This window comes from Pseudorca crassidens, chromosome 19, assembly GCF_039906515.1.
Source record: "Pseudorca crassidens isolate mPseCra1 chromosome 19, mPseCra1.hap1, whole genome shotgun sequence".
NCBI lineage: Eukaryota > Metazoa > Chordata > Mammalia > Artiodactyla > Delphinidae > Pseudorca > Pseudorca crassidens.
In genome coordinates, this window is record NC_090314.1 from 40,486,145 (window position 1) to 40,500,124 (window position 13,980).

The window sequence follows — 13,980 nt, forward strand, 5'->3', positions numbered from 1 at the left end:
CTTCTTGATATCAAACCATGAGTCTTCTTGCTACAAGCTACACCCATTGGGCCTTCAGCAGGGGTAAAGTCCAGGCGGTCACTGCTCTTCCTGGGACTCCTCTCTGCCCCACCACGCTTTCTCCCTCTAGCTCCTTTTATGTTTCCAATAGGTGGTGCGTGGAGACAGCTGGACATAGCCCATGGATGGAGCACATGTGCAAAGCCTCAGACGCCGGGACTAACCACCCAATGATTTGTTTGGTGGAGTCTCAGAGCCATAAAATTCAAGGGTTCATTTGGTCTCCTGAATAGAAAGAAGACTAGTTCATTCGTTCCACAAATATTTACTGATACCTACTAGGTACCGAGCACTGTTCTAGGCATGGCGATACGGCAGGGATTCGGGGGCTGCTTCTAGAAGAGGCCTCAGAGGGAGAGGAGGATTTAGGCTGTCCAGGGAAACTCTGGGTAGAGTCTCCACCCACCATAAATCCTGGAGGCCCATAAATCCCAGAGGCTCCCTCAGCCAGGGCCACCACTTTCCCACTGGCCTTCTGTGGTCCTGTCTGAGCCTGGGACTCGCCGGCTGGAACATCTGGAAGAACTGATGTAGTGTTTCACCCACTCATCTCCACCCACCGAGTGTGTGTTGGGGAGGGTGGCAGGTGAGATTTATGGGATGCTGGCTGTGCAGCTTGGTCAACCTCCTTGAAATGCAGGGTTTTTCTGTTTCCTGGGTTGACAGTCCCCAGATAGCCACGGTGAGAGGAAGCTTCCTCCGGTACTCAGGAGCCCACCCAGAAGCTGAGACCTGGGGACCACCCCCCACCACTCCTGCCAGTGCTTACCTCCATCCACTCAGGAGCTTGCCCTCTCGGCCTGCTGTCACTCAGCTCTGTCACTGTTGGTCTCCTCTGTACGTAGCTCAGTGACCTCCTGGGTTCCTGTGGCCTGTAGGGGGAAAACATCCTGGAAAGGATGTTATTGGCTCAACTGAATTAAGTAATCAAAATTGGAACATGGATATATGGATGGTAGATTAGATAAAATATTGAATTGATGCAAAATTATAAAATTGATAGTTATACTGTGGTTAAGGAAGAGAATATCCCTATTCTTAGGAAATACATGCTGAACTATTTAGGGGTAAAGGGCCATGATATGTGTAACTTACCCTCAAATTGTTCAGGGAAAAATATATACAGAGAGAGAGAGAGAGAGAGAATAAATGGGATTAAATATTAAATATTAACAATAGGTTAATCTGAGTGAAATGTATAAGGGTGTGCTCTTTGTACTTTTTTTTTTTTTTTTTTTTTGGCCGCACCGCATGGCTTGTGGGACCTTAGTTCCCTGACCAGGGATCGAACCTGGGCCCACAGCAGTGAAAGTGCCAAGTCTAAACCACTGGGCCACCTGGGAATTCTCTGCACTATTTTCATCTGTGAAATTTTTTCTAAGTTTGAAATTATTTCCAGGGACTTCCCTGGTGGTGCAGTGGTTGAGAATCCACCTTCCAAAGCAAGGGACACAGGTTCCATCCCTGGTTGGGGAACTAAGAGCCCACATGCCTCAGGGCAACTAAGCCCGTGCGCTGCAACTAGAGAGCCTGCGTGCCACAACAACTGAGCCCACACACTCTGGAGCCCGCGCACCACAACTACAGAGAAGCCCACAGGCCACAACGAAGATCCCACGTGCCGCAACTAAGACCTGACGCAGCCAAAGAAATAAATAATAATTTTTTTTTGAAAAAAGAAAGAAATGATTTCCAGTGACAGAGCTCAAGAGAACAGCTCTAGCTCTCCCTTATCCCTGCACTCCTCCCATATAGACCTGGGGTGGGGGCTCCCCATGTTTCATTCACTCATTCCTAGAAGAGGACCCGGCGCATAGAGACACTCAGAAGTCAATATGGCTGATACGCTAGATGCGCTCCTGTCTTTCTGTCTTTGCATTTGTCCCAACATCTCCATTCATTTATTCACTTATGAGTAAACACTCTGCATCACTCAGCACACAGCCTCTTGCTTTCCCTAGACATATGTGGGAGACAGGAGGACCCACTTACAGAGCCCACTTTGGTGGGTCTTTGTGGTTCTGAGTGAGTCTCAGGCCTGTATCTCGATGCCCCCACCGGACGTTGACCTCCTTGGGGCTGTCACCATCCTCAGGCCTCTCTGGGGGATGGGGGATGGGAGGTACTGGGTGCAGTTTTTAGAGGCTGGGCCCTGCCCACGGGGCTTTGGCGACTCCTTCCTCCCTGCCTCCGTCCACCTGCTGCCCTTCTCCCCTCCTCCCTTGGAGGGCATATGTGCTCCCAAACCCAAGGCAATGGCTGTGGCCCTGAGGGTCCAGCCTCCTCTTTCCCACTTTCCGACCCCTTCTAGTCATGCATGGGCCTGGCCACCGCACCCACCACCCTTGGGCTCCTGAGGTGAGATCACCAGGGCTCCGCCCCCGCCCCCCCCTCCGCTGCGCACACACCCCACAGCAGCAGCGACTCCCAGCACCATCTCACCATCTCTCCTCTGGAACATCAAAGGCCCAGGCAGCAGTGTCCCGCTCCTCCCGGCCCCGGGGGGTAATAAGAGCCCATGTATGTAAGTGCTGTGCCTTTCAAATAAATAAATACTGGAACACGCTGGGTCTCCTGTACTGCTGCCCGGCGCCCTGAGCTGGGACCTAGGCACAGGGCCAGCCCCTGACGAGGTCTCGGGGACCACCTGGAGCCCGAGGTATGTGTGAAGAGTTTCACGCAGGCTGAGGCCCGGCTGATCCTCAGTAGCATCAAAAAGACTGCATTGGAGGGGCCAGGGAAGCGGTGTAGGGAGGGAAGGTCCGTCAGCGGGCGCCCTCCATCTCTCACAACCCCACCTGTTCTACCTAATGCACAAGCCACTCTTCCTTCAACATCTTTGACTCCAAAGCCAGCCTGCCTCTTCCAACAAGTCCAGATTGCATCCTTCAACGGGGGGGAAGAAGGAAACACAGGTGGTGATAAGCGTCATTGGAAGGGAACCCTTGACAGGCCAGGACCCTGCCGATTCCTACAGCAGAGGGCCGTGGGTGGGCTGCATCGAGCATCTGAGGCCAGGAAGAGGAGGAGAGGGAGAACGAAGTAGCCTATATCGTGCTAAAGGCTAAAAGGAGAGGGAGCCCCTGCACCTCAGGCCAGGGAAGCAGCTGTCCATCCCCGGTGGCCAGGGGACATGCCGGCAGGAAGGCACGCATGTCAGCTGTGTGACTCTGGGTCGGTCACTTAGCATCTCTGAGTCTCAGTTTTATCGCCTGTAAAACAGCCTCTCGCACAGGGGAGCAGAAAGGGGGACACCTAGATGAGGGGTGGGGGAGTCCCTGTGTGTCTTCAACTCCCCCACAGGGCCTGGCACAGAATAGGCCAAAAACATGTCTGAATAATTGAATTTTTACAAAATGAATGAACACATTCCAGACTTGATTTCTTCAACTACTTAAAGTTTTTGGCCATGTTCTCATCTTTTTGGCTCAGGACCCCTTGGGGAACCTGATGTAAGCAATGAACCCTCACCCCAGACAACAGTATATGCACATTTGAATATAATTTCCAGGATTCACACCCCAGGCTCTGGCTTCAGTGGTGGGGGGGGTGCATCCTGACTCCTCCACTGTTAACAGTGACTTGCAAAGCATGTAGGACCTTTATGCAAGTGTTATTGTTCCCTTTTACAAATAAGGAAACTGAGGCCCAGGGACATAAAGAGACTTGCAGGGATCAACAGCGAGGATGTGCTGGAGCCAGGATTTGTTCAGCATCTCTGACTCCAAAGGGCTTCAAGGTCTGGGCTTTTTCCAGGTTTTGTTCCCTGGAAATTAAGTTTCTGTCTCTGGCTTTTGAACCCCAACACAAGACAGCACAACACCTTTCTGGAGGGGGTGGCGAGTGGGTGGCCCACGGGCTGGGGCAGACAGAGGCCGGCTGACAAGTAAAGAGGGCAAATTAGAACATGAGGCTCAGAGAGAACATTCTATTGAGCTCTGACACCACACATGGGACAGGTGGCAGAGGGCAGAGGTGGGCTGCAGGGGTGGGGCAGTTTGGGAAGGGAGAGGAGCACAGGGAAGCTCTGAGAACAGAGCTGGATGCCCTCTCTGGGAGAGCTCCCCAGGGTAAGGTGGGCACAGGTTAGATACCCTGGAGCGGGTCGGAGAAGGCTGGTGGAGGGAGGCTGTAAATACCAGCAACTAGTCACACAACGACCATGTGCCTATGAGGTGCTCCCTACGTGCCCAACACTGTGCTAAGCAATTTAAGTACTTTGTCTTGCTTAGTCCTCCCAAGTCTCTGAAGTAGGAAAGAATTATCACTGGCCCCACTTTACAGATAAATAAGCCACTTGCCCAAAGTAAGTGGTAGCACAGAGTAGGTGTGCAATAAATATTTGTCAAATCAATGGATGAATGGTGGATAGATGGATGGACAGATGGATAAATGGGTGGGTGGTTGGATGGATAGATGGATGGATAGGTGGGTGGATGGATGAATGGATGGATGGACAGATGAACAGATGATTAGGTGGGTGGATGGATGGATGAGTAAACCTGTCTGTCTGATCTGGTCTGTCTGACCCCCAGATTTATCTCTTAACTTCTCCCTAATCCTGGGAGGCAGTAAGGAAGAGGGGATTGCTAGAGCCTTTCAGGGGCCCCAAAGGAGAGGCACCCTGGCTGCTTTCCTTACCCTATCTCACTCTGAATAAAATCCAGAGTCATTGCCACAAGGCCCTGTGTGATCCGATTCCAGCATCATCTCTTACCATCCTCCCCTCCCCTCACTCCGCTCCAGCCTCAGTGGGCTCCTTGCTATTCTCTGAACACGCCAAGCTCTCCTCATCTCAGGGCTTTTGCACTTAATGTTCCCCCTGCCTCAGATATCTTCCCCAGCTGTCCACTTGGCTCTCTGCTCAGGTGTCACCTCCTCAGAGAGGCCTGCTGAGCTCCACATGTAAACTGTCATCTGGTCACTCCCTATTCCCTTATCCATTTTAATTTTTCTCCTAAACAGGAGAGTTCTCCTAACCAACTACCATCTGATCTACATGCTTGTGTCTGTCTCCCTCACCCCCAGTCAGGAATATGAACTCTGTGAAAACGGGGGCTTTGTTCTGTTTACACCTGTACCCGCAACACCTAAAATGGTACCTCGTACAGTCAACATCAAGAAATATTTGCTGAGTAAATGAACGACTGGCTCTGATCAGTCCTGACAAGAAGGGCAGGACCTGCTCGTGGTCACTGCTGGGCTTAAACATGTGCTAAATCTATGTGAGAAATTGTCCCTCCACCAAAAAGCCCTCCTGAATTTATACCTTTTTCAGCAAAAAAACAAAACCCCCAGTGTTGAGCTCTCCTTGCTGCATCCGATGGGACATAGCGCCTCCCTCCTGCCCCCTGGCTTCCCACCCTGCTCGCCCCTCCCTGCGATCATTCCAGGTGAGAGGAAGGGGGAAGAGGGCCGGGCTCTGGGGTGCCCGCCCAGCCAGCCTACAGCACTCGAGCCCCAGCCAGGCGGCAGGAGGCGGTGCCCTGGGCTTAAGGCATGAATGGAGCGGGAGGCGGATGAAAGACAGCCAGCGCTCCTGGCGTAACGTACAAAGGGGACCAGAGCAGGTGTGAGGGAGGCCTGGGGCCGGCTAAGAGGAGAAACTGGATCTGGATCTGGAGATCAGTTTCACTCGCAGCACTGCAGGCTTCCATTAGCTTTCTGTGGCTGTCACTCATGCTTTGGGGACAAAGCTACAGCTGGAGGTTAAGGAGAGGAAAAAGTCTGGGGGTGGGGGTTCCTTTCTCCCCGGGGGGCAGTTGCTTCTCCACTTCCCAGGAGGCAGCTGCATGAGGCCAGTGGGAGCTTAGGGAAGATGGGCCAAAACATTGGCATTTTATAGATGGGATCAATGAAGCCTCCAGGTGCAGTGACTCACCCAGGTCACACAGCTATTTGCAGAGCTGGGACCTGAATCCAGGAGACCCCACTGTGGGGTCAGCTCTTAGGAACTGATTTTTATATACAACCTGTTCTGTCTCCTGGGGGCCTATCGTGTGATTGCGGCTGGGAAGTCTCCACAGGGTAGCTAAGTTTGGGCTGGGTCTGGAAGGCACATGAAGGGGGCAGGCCTAGGGCAAGGACCAGACAGGGTGGCTCCCTAGACGGGAGTGCCACAGGCAGATGAGTTGGGCAGGCAGGGCTGGGCTTCCCTGAGCAGAGGCCCAGCTCCAAAGAGCACCATGAGGTAGAGGGACACCTTGCTCCTGCAGAACTGCCCAGAGCCATCCTGATCTCACCCCTGCAACAGCTGCACTGCCTCAGGCTATGGAGGGGGCTCTGAAGGGGGCAGGGAAAGGTCTGTGGTCTGGGTGGGGGCAGGGTGGGAGGGGGAGGAGGAGGACAAAGCCAGCCTGTGTGGCACCTGGGACATTCCCAGTCTCTGTCCTGTCCCTCCTTGATTCTGCTAGGACCAGGTGGGAACAATGCCCCCATTGACGTCCATACCCCCAGGGATAACATCTCTGTGTCCCCTGGGACAGGAGCCAAGCAGGTGAGCCTGGTGGGGGCTGGGAGCCTGCTCTACAGCAAGAGAGGCAGGACCTGAGGGATGGAGCAAGGGTTCCAGAGGGCAGGGGTCTCCCTTGGAGACCACAGCACAGGGATGGTGGTGGCCACAGCAGGAGGGACTGGGGTCAGACTTCTGGGTGGGGCAGGGTACTCACTTCCCAGTCTGGATGGAGCCCTTCTCTGCTCTGAGAGGGAACACAGGAGTACCAAGGACCCAGCCCCTGATCACAGGAGCTGATGGTGTGGGAAAAAGGACCCAAGACATGAGGACGAACCCTCTCCTTTAGGAGACAAGCAACAGAAGAAGTGGGTGGAGGACAAGAGTGACCCTGACCTTGGTTTCATCCAGAAAGTAACAAGTCAACCTTGAAATGTCTTTCCATGCCAGAAACAGAAATGGCTCATTACCTAGTTGGGGCATCTACTGGATTTCCAATCAATAAGACCTCAAACAAAATAAGAAGCTGCATTTGCTATCATTTTAAGAAGAAATTCAGCTGGAGAGGGTGTGGAGAAAAGGGAGCCCTCCTACACGGTTGGTGGGAATGTAAATTGGTTCAGCCACTATGGAAAACAGGATGGAGGTTCCTTGAAAAACTAAAAATAGAGTTACCATATGATCCATCAATCCCACTCCTGGGCATATACCTGGAAAAGACGAAAACTCTAATTTGAAAAGATACATGCATCCCATGGGCTTGGCTTCCCTGGTGGCGCAGTGGTTGGGAGTCCGCCTGCCAATGCAGGGGACACGGGTTCGAGCCCTGGTCTGGCAAGATCCCACATGCCGCGGAGGAACTAAGCCCGTGCACCACAACTACTGAGCCTGTGCTCTAGAGCCTGTGAGCCACAACTACTGAGCCCAAGTGCCACAACTATTGAAGCCTGTGCGCCTACAGCCTGTGTTCTGCAACAAGAGAAGCCATCCAATGAGAAGCCCACGCACTGCAATGAAGAGTAGCCCCTGCTCACCGCAACTCCAGAAAAGCCCGCATGCAGCAACAAAGACCCAACGCAGCCAAAAATAAAAATAAATAAATTTATTTAAAAAAAAGATACATGGATCCCAATATTCATAGAAGCACTACTTAAAACAGCCAAGACATGAAAGCAACCTAAGTGTCCATCAACAGATGAATGGATAAGGAAGATGTCACACACACACACACACACACACACACACACACACACACACACAACGGAATATTACTTGGCCATAAAAAGAATGAAATATTGCCATTTGCAGCGGGACCTAGAGATTATTATACTAATTGAAGTAAATCAGACAGAGAAAGACAAATATCATATGATATCACTTATATGTGGAATCTAAAAAAATGATACAGGGACTTCCCTGGTGGTGCAGTGGATAAGACTCCGCACTTCCAATGCAGAGGGCCCGAGTTCGATCCCTGTCAGGGAACTAGATCCCACGGGCATGCCGCAACTAAGAGTTTGCATGCCGCAACTAAGGAGTCTGCCTGCCGCAACTAAGACCCGGCTCAACCAAATAAATAAATATTTTTTAAAATGATACAAATGAATCTATATATAAAATAGAAATAGATTCACAGACATAGAAAACAAACGTGTGGTTACCAAAGGGGAAAGAGGTGGGAGGGATAAATCCAGAGTATGGGTTAACAGATACACACCACTTTATCTGAAACAGACAAACAACAAGGATTTACTGTATAGCAGAGGGAACTGTATTCCATATCTTATAATAACCTAACATGGAAAAGAATCAGAAAAAACGTATCTATATCTCTCTATATATATCAATATATAACTGAATCACTTTGCTGTATACCTGAAACTAACACAATATTGTAAATCAACTACATTCAATTAAAAAAAGAGGAAGAAGAAATTCAAGACGGTAGACTCATCCCTTTATGGAGCAACCATCGGAGCTGGGCTGTCCTGGGCTGGGTCAAAGGACTCCTGCTGAGCCACAGGGAGAAATGGGCAGCCCGGGGCCAGCCCAGCAGCCCTCTCTGGCTGGGCGACCCAGCAGGAGGGTCACCTTCTCTGGGCTCAGTAACTTAGCTCTGAAGCGGGGCCAGAAGACACAGTGGCCTGACCTCAGTGGGTTGGTTCACATCTGCCTCCCTCACAGGAGTATGTGACGCTGCAGCCAGGAGCCCCAGCCTGGAACAGTGCCTGGCACGTGCTAGCCTTAGAGTTCAGGAACTGTCTGCTGAATTAATTTTGAACAGGGTGTGGGTGGAAGTTTTTTTAAATTAGAGGTTATATCAACATGATTACCAATCCAACAACATGAGGAAGACTCAGGTCCTGCCCTCGAGAAGCCTACTGTGCAGTGAGCACAAAGATGATGAGAAGGCGGTTCAGGGAAGAGCGGACCTTCCCAGGTGAGGGCCCCAGGGACGGCATTAAGGATGGGGAGGCACTGAGATACCCCCGAAGGATGGGAAGTGTTCTGACAAGCAGGGATGGGAAGATGGGAGGTCCTCAAAGCAGAAGGGTAAGGAGTCATTCACTCACTGACTCATTCAGACTGTTGGTTGACTTTTGTTGAGCCCCTACTGGGCACTGGGGATACAAACATGAAAAGGTGTGGCCCTGCCCTCAGGAAACCATCACAGCAATTCGACCACTGCCTCGGTAGGGGCGCCGGCCAGAGTCTTCATCAAGGAGGCAGTTTCTCAGCCTAGACTAACAGTGAGTTGACTAAGAGTGAGTTTGGGGGCTTCCCTGGTGGTGCAGTGGTTAAGAATCCGCCTGCTAATGCAGGGGACACGGGTTCGAGCCTTGGTCCGGGAAGATCCCACATGCGGCGGAGCAACTAAGCCCGTGCGCCACAACTACTGAGCCTGCGCTCTAGAGCACGCGAGCCACAACTACTAATGCCACGTGCTACAACTACTGAAGCCCACGCGCCTAGAGCCCGTGCTCTGCAACAAGAGAAGCCACTGCAATGAGAAGCCCGTGCCCCACGACGAAGAGTAGCCCCCGCTCGCCGCAACTAGAGAAAGCCCGCATACAGCAACGAAGACCCAATGCAGCCAAAAATAAATAAATAAAATAAATTTATTAAAAAAAAAAAAAAGAGTGAGTTCATGAGCAAGGTGCGACGAGCATACGCCATGTGTAAAAGTGGGAGAGCCTGGGGCCCACTGGCAGAGGGTTGTTTTTCTGTAGGCAATGGGGAACTATAGAAGGCTTTGGAGCAAGGGAAGTCTACATTTTCAGCAAGGTCCTTTGGAAATAGCCCCAGCTGCTGCAAAGAGGCAGGGCTAGAGGTAGGGAGACAAGGGAGGGCAGGGACATAAAAGTCTACCTCGGCTATGGTGCGGCCAGGCTGAGCAAGGAGGAGGGGTGAGTTGGAGGTGGCAGGGAAGGAGAATGGAAAAATGGATGACGCAACTGGCTTGAGGGAAAAAGCCATGAGCTCCAGGCCCTCAGAGGGCAGAACTGAGGTGGAGTACCTCCCAGCATTCCAAGCAAGAAGGACATCTTGAAGGAGAGTTAAGAGAGCCCCCATCCTGTGCAAGACTCCTTCCTGCAATAACTGCTCAAAGAACTTCAGTGAAGGGAAGCTCCCTCCCTGCCATTAGCCTGTCCTATGGTAGAACAGCTCCAGCAGCTGTGGAAAGGGTTTCTGTGGGTCCTGTTTAAAAGTGGGTCAATGGGGCTTCCCTGGTGGCGCAGTGGTTGGGAGTCCGCCTGCCGATGCAGGGGACACGGGTTCGTGCCCCGGTCCGGGAAGATCCCACATGCTGCGGAGTGGCTGGGCCCGTGAGCCATGGCCGCTGAGCCTGCGCGTCCGGAGCCTGTGCTCTGCAGCGGGAGAGGCCGCAACAGTGAGAGGCCCGCGTGCCACCAAAAAAAAAAAAAAAAAAAAAAAGTGGGTCAATGGATGGGTGGATGGATGCAGAAGAACACGCACACATTGAGGCAGGGGTTAAAAGAGCAGGTCTCCGTTACCCTCTGTGCCCACCCTTGCAGCTCCAGCCCTGATCTTTCCTACCCTCTCCTGCAGGAAGCCTGCCCTTAACTTCCCCGTCCTTGCAGCTTTCCCCTCCATCTCCCCTGTTTCCCCAGCTCAGACTACTTGGGTTAGATGTCACTCTAGGTCTGTAGCCTGGGAGCTGCAGGGGCAGGGATAGAGCTGGGGTTCCTGTCCCCTGCGGCAACACTGCACATCCCCTGGTGTCCACAGGGAACCCGTCTCCAGGGGACCTCAGGACAGGAATGGTGTCAGGGAATTGGTCCTCTGGTCCCCACCGCAGGCACGTTGCAGGCAGCCCTGAGCACCCACCTCACGGGCTTCCTCCCCTTGTCTTCAGTCTCAAAGCCCCTCTTCTGGGGGGTGGGGCACCTGCTTTAAGCAGGTCCCAGCTGGGACCTCAGGTAGAGGCGTCTGCCCTCACACTTTACCAAGCTGTAAAAGGGGCTAATGACCCCCTGCACTGGCCCCCAGCTGACAGGAGGGGCAGAGGAATGCTGGCCGGGGCTCTGCATGTTCTACATGAAAGGGCACAGAAACCTGTGAGGAATTTTTATCCTCCTGGGGAGGGGGGTGGGAAGGGAGGAATGTCACCTGGAAACCATCCACCCTTTCCTCCCCTCTCAGGAATCCTCGGCCTTGAAAAATTAGGAAATGTAGACACCCCTCCCTAAAAATCAACCATGTCCTTTTTATAGACTTCCACATATTTCATGGCCCCTCTTTTAAAACAGTCCTCTCTTGATTCCCCAGCTAATAATAATAGCAATAGCACTTACTGTGTGCCAGGCACTGTTCCAAACTCTGCAAACTCTCCCCAACTCAATCCTCTCATTAGCCCTATGAGCCCGGTATTTGGATCTCCTCAGCACTGAGGCACAGAGAAGTTAAGTAATCTGCCCAAGGTCCCACAGCAAGCAAGTAGCAGGATGTGAGCCCGCACCCTTATCCACTTTCCACATGACACCATGAGTCATTTCCCTCTGACCCTGGAGGGAGCTGAAACCCCAGCTGATGACAAGGGTGAGCAGAGAGGAAACTGGATTCACAACCTATCTGATTCCCCCTGCAGCCCCACACCCTGGGCTGGGAGAGATGGCCTCATTTCTTAGAGGCAGAGCCCCAGGCCCCTCCTTCTCGGGCAGTTGAGAGGAGGCCAAAGGGCAGGCAAGAGAGGCTCTGCCCTTCCATCCACCTGGACCCCAATGAGGGGAGACGAGAGTCACACACCAGCAATTTTAGCACCGAAGGGAGTGGTAGAGAGCCTAAGGGAGAGGATTCTGGATATCAATCTCACCTCCACTGCTTATAGCTGTGTGATCTTGATACATCGCTTCACCTTCCTGAGGCTTAGTTTCCTCACCTGTAAACTGGAGAAAGTAACAGGACCTATCTCATCCGGCTCTTACGAGGATTCAACATGTCGTCTGCTAAAATGCTTAGCCCAGTGCCTAAAACGCAGGAGGCCCTCAGTCAAGGTCAGCCAGGACGACCGCCAGCCAGCCAAAAAGCTGTGCGGTATTCATGAGAAGTGGGAAGCGGCCTGTACTGGGGGTGCCCTCTGCCCTGCCTCCCGGGGGGGACCAGTCAGCACTGCAGTTCCTTCGTGGGCAAACCCACGGGCCAGGGAGGGAGTGGGAGTTGGAGGGGGTGGAAAATGCGCCAGCTGGGCACAGACCCCTGGCGCCTTGAAGCCAGAAGAGAGCCGGGCCGACTGACACGCAGGCTTTCACCTCAGTGGCGCTTCGGGCAAGTGTCTGCACCTGCCGGTGTGTCTCCCTCCGCCAGGTGAGGGTATTCCCACTTGCCCGGAGGCTGGCACTGGGTGTTGGTTTTTTCTCCTCTATCCAGCCTCCTCGGCCGCCTGCGAAGGCAGCACTGTCTCCTTAGTGGGGAGGGAAGAGGTCTGTAGGCTCCACACCTTTGGGGGAACAAGGACAGGTGCTCCTAGGAGAAGAGCAAGTGTTTAACTCCAGCTCTCTGCTGTTAATCAGCCCTGGGGGAGATCAGCAAAGGCCCTTCCCCTAGGGGTTCAGCCTGCGAGTGGCTGAAAGTGGCCTCCAGCCTGGAGAAGAGGGCTAAGTAGCTGGGAGAGGGGGCGAGAAACAGGAGGCTTTCTCAGAGGGCCATGGGGCACAGCCTTATCTGCCCCTTGGGGTCTGAGTCCATGGGCTGGCAGAGGAAGGGAATGCAGCCAGACCAGACTCCTTTCCTCTGTCCTGCCCCTCTGGGTCCCTCCAATCCTCTATTCTCAAACAAGATCATCTCCCTCCAAGTGCCCACCCTGCTGTCTGGAATGGCCACGCCTCCTAAACATCTCTTCTCCTCCTCCCCCTCTTCTGCCTTCTCTTACCCATCCTCCTCCTCCAGGAAGCTTTCCAGGACCCAGAAGAGGACAGAAGACTGTTGTTTTCACAGCTCCCGGCTAAGATCCACCCCTCCCACCTGCTGCTGCCCCATCAAAGATGCTGAGTCATGATTTGATGTTGGACTCAGTGATGTCGGACTTGGTGATTGGCTGAATTATGGACCCTGTGAAAGCAGGGTTTAGAGTCACAAAAGCTGCAGTGAAGCAGGTAAATGAGCAGGCTCTGAAGTCGGACAGACCTGGGCTGGGCTGCCTGTCCCAAGGCTCTCGGGGATGAACAAACTTACCCCCTCTGTGCCTCAGTTCCCTCACTGTGGAGCAGTAAATGCGACCATGCATGAAAAGTTTTGTAACAGCGCCTGGCGCTATTATTATGAAGGCAGTTATTCCAATGCCAATATCTCGGGACCACATCAGCTCAGGATTTTAGAATCTTAGGCTCATAGGACCACAGGGTGTTAGCTCAGGAGCCTTGGAGGTCATGTGAGGCAACTCACCTTCTCACCTTCTGGGTCTCCTCCCCCGGCCTACCCTTTCTAAAAGCATCAGACATGAGTTCCCGAGATCACCGACTCCTCTGTGATGGTCATTGCCATGGCGCCTACCCATGGGTACTTTAATGACAGGGATGACCCAGGTGGATGAGTAAGCCTCTTCCTGTCCCACTCTATCTCCCAAAAGTTTCATCCCTGGCCCCAAGGAAGTATTTGACCAAGGAGAGTCGCCCTCAACTCCATGCTGAGCCTGTGAGCTGGGGCCCAGGGCCTGTAGAGGCCTCAGCCCCAGGACCCTCTCCCTCCTGCTCCAAGCTCTGCTCTCTAGGACCCTAGGGCTGAGCAGAGTAGGATAAAACAGGATACTGCCTCTTTTAGGCCTGGCCCATGATGGGGGCTGGAGGCCAAGACCTGTGGGTGTCTGGCTTTCCCCTTCCCAATCCCTGCCCAACCTGGTGGGCTTCCTACAAGAAGTGAGCTTGGGAAAAGCTTGTTAATGGTCTGAGGGTCATGCAGCATATGCAGAAGCCAGTCTGGGCTCTAAGGAGGTGGGGGCATGGCAATGGGCA

The 13,980-nt window shown here is 53.0% G+C and overlaps 1 long non-coding RNA gene across 1 annotated transcript; it reads right to left on the bottom strand.

Moving 5' to 3' along the window:
• Window positions 1–493: 493 nt before the first annotated feature.
• Window positions 494–13,005, bottom strand: LOC137211552 (uncharacterized). Its single transcript, XR_010937135.1, has 4 exons — window positions 12,903–13,005; window positions 11,847–11,919; window positions 830–950; window positions 494–585 (listed from the first exon to the last, which is right to left on the bottom strand). It is a non-coding gene; the product is annotated as an uncharacterized lncRNA (long non-coding RNA).
• Between the last annotated feature and the right edge of the window lie 975 nt (window positions 13,006–13,980).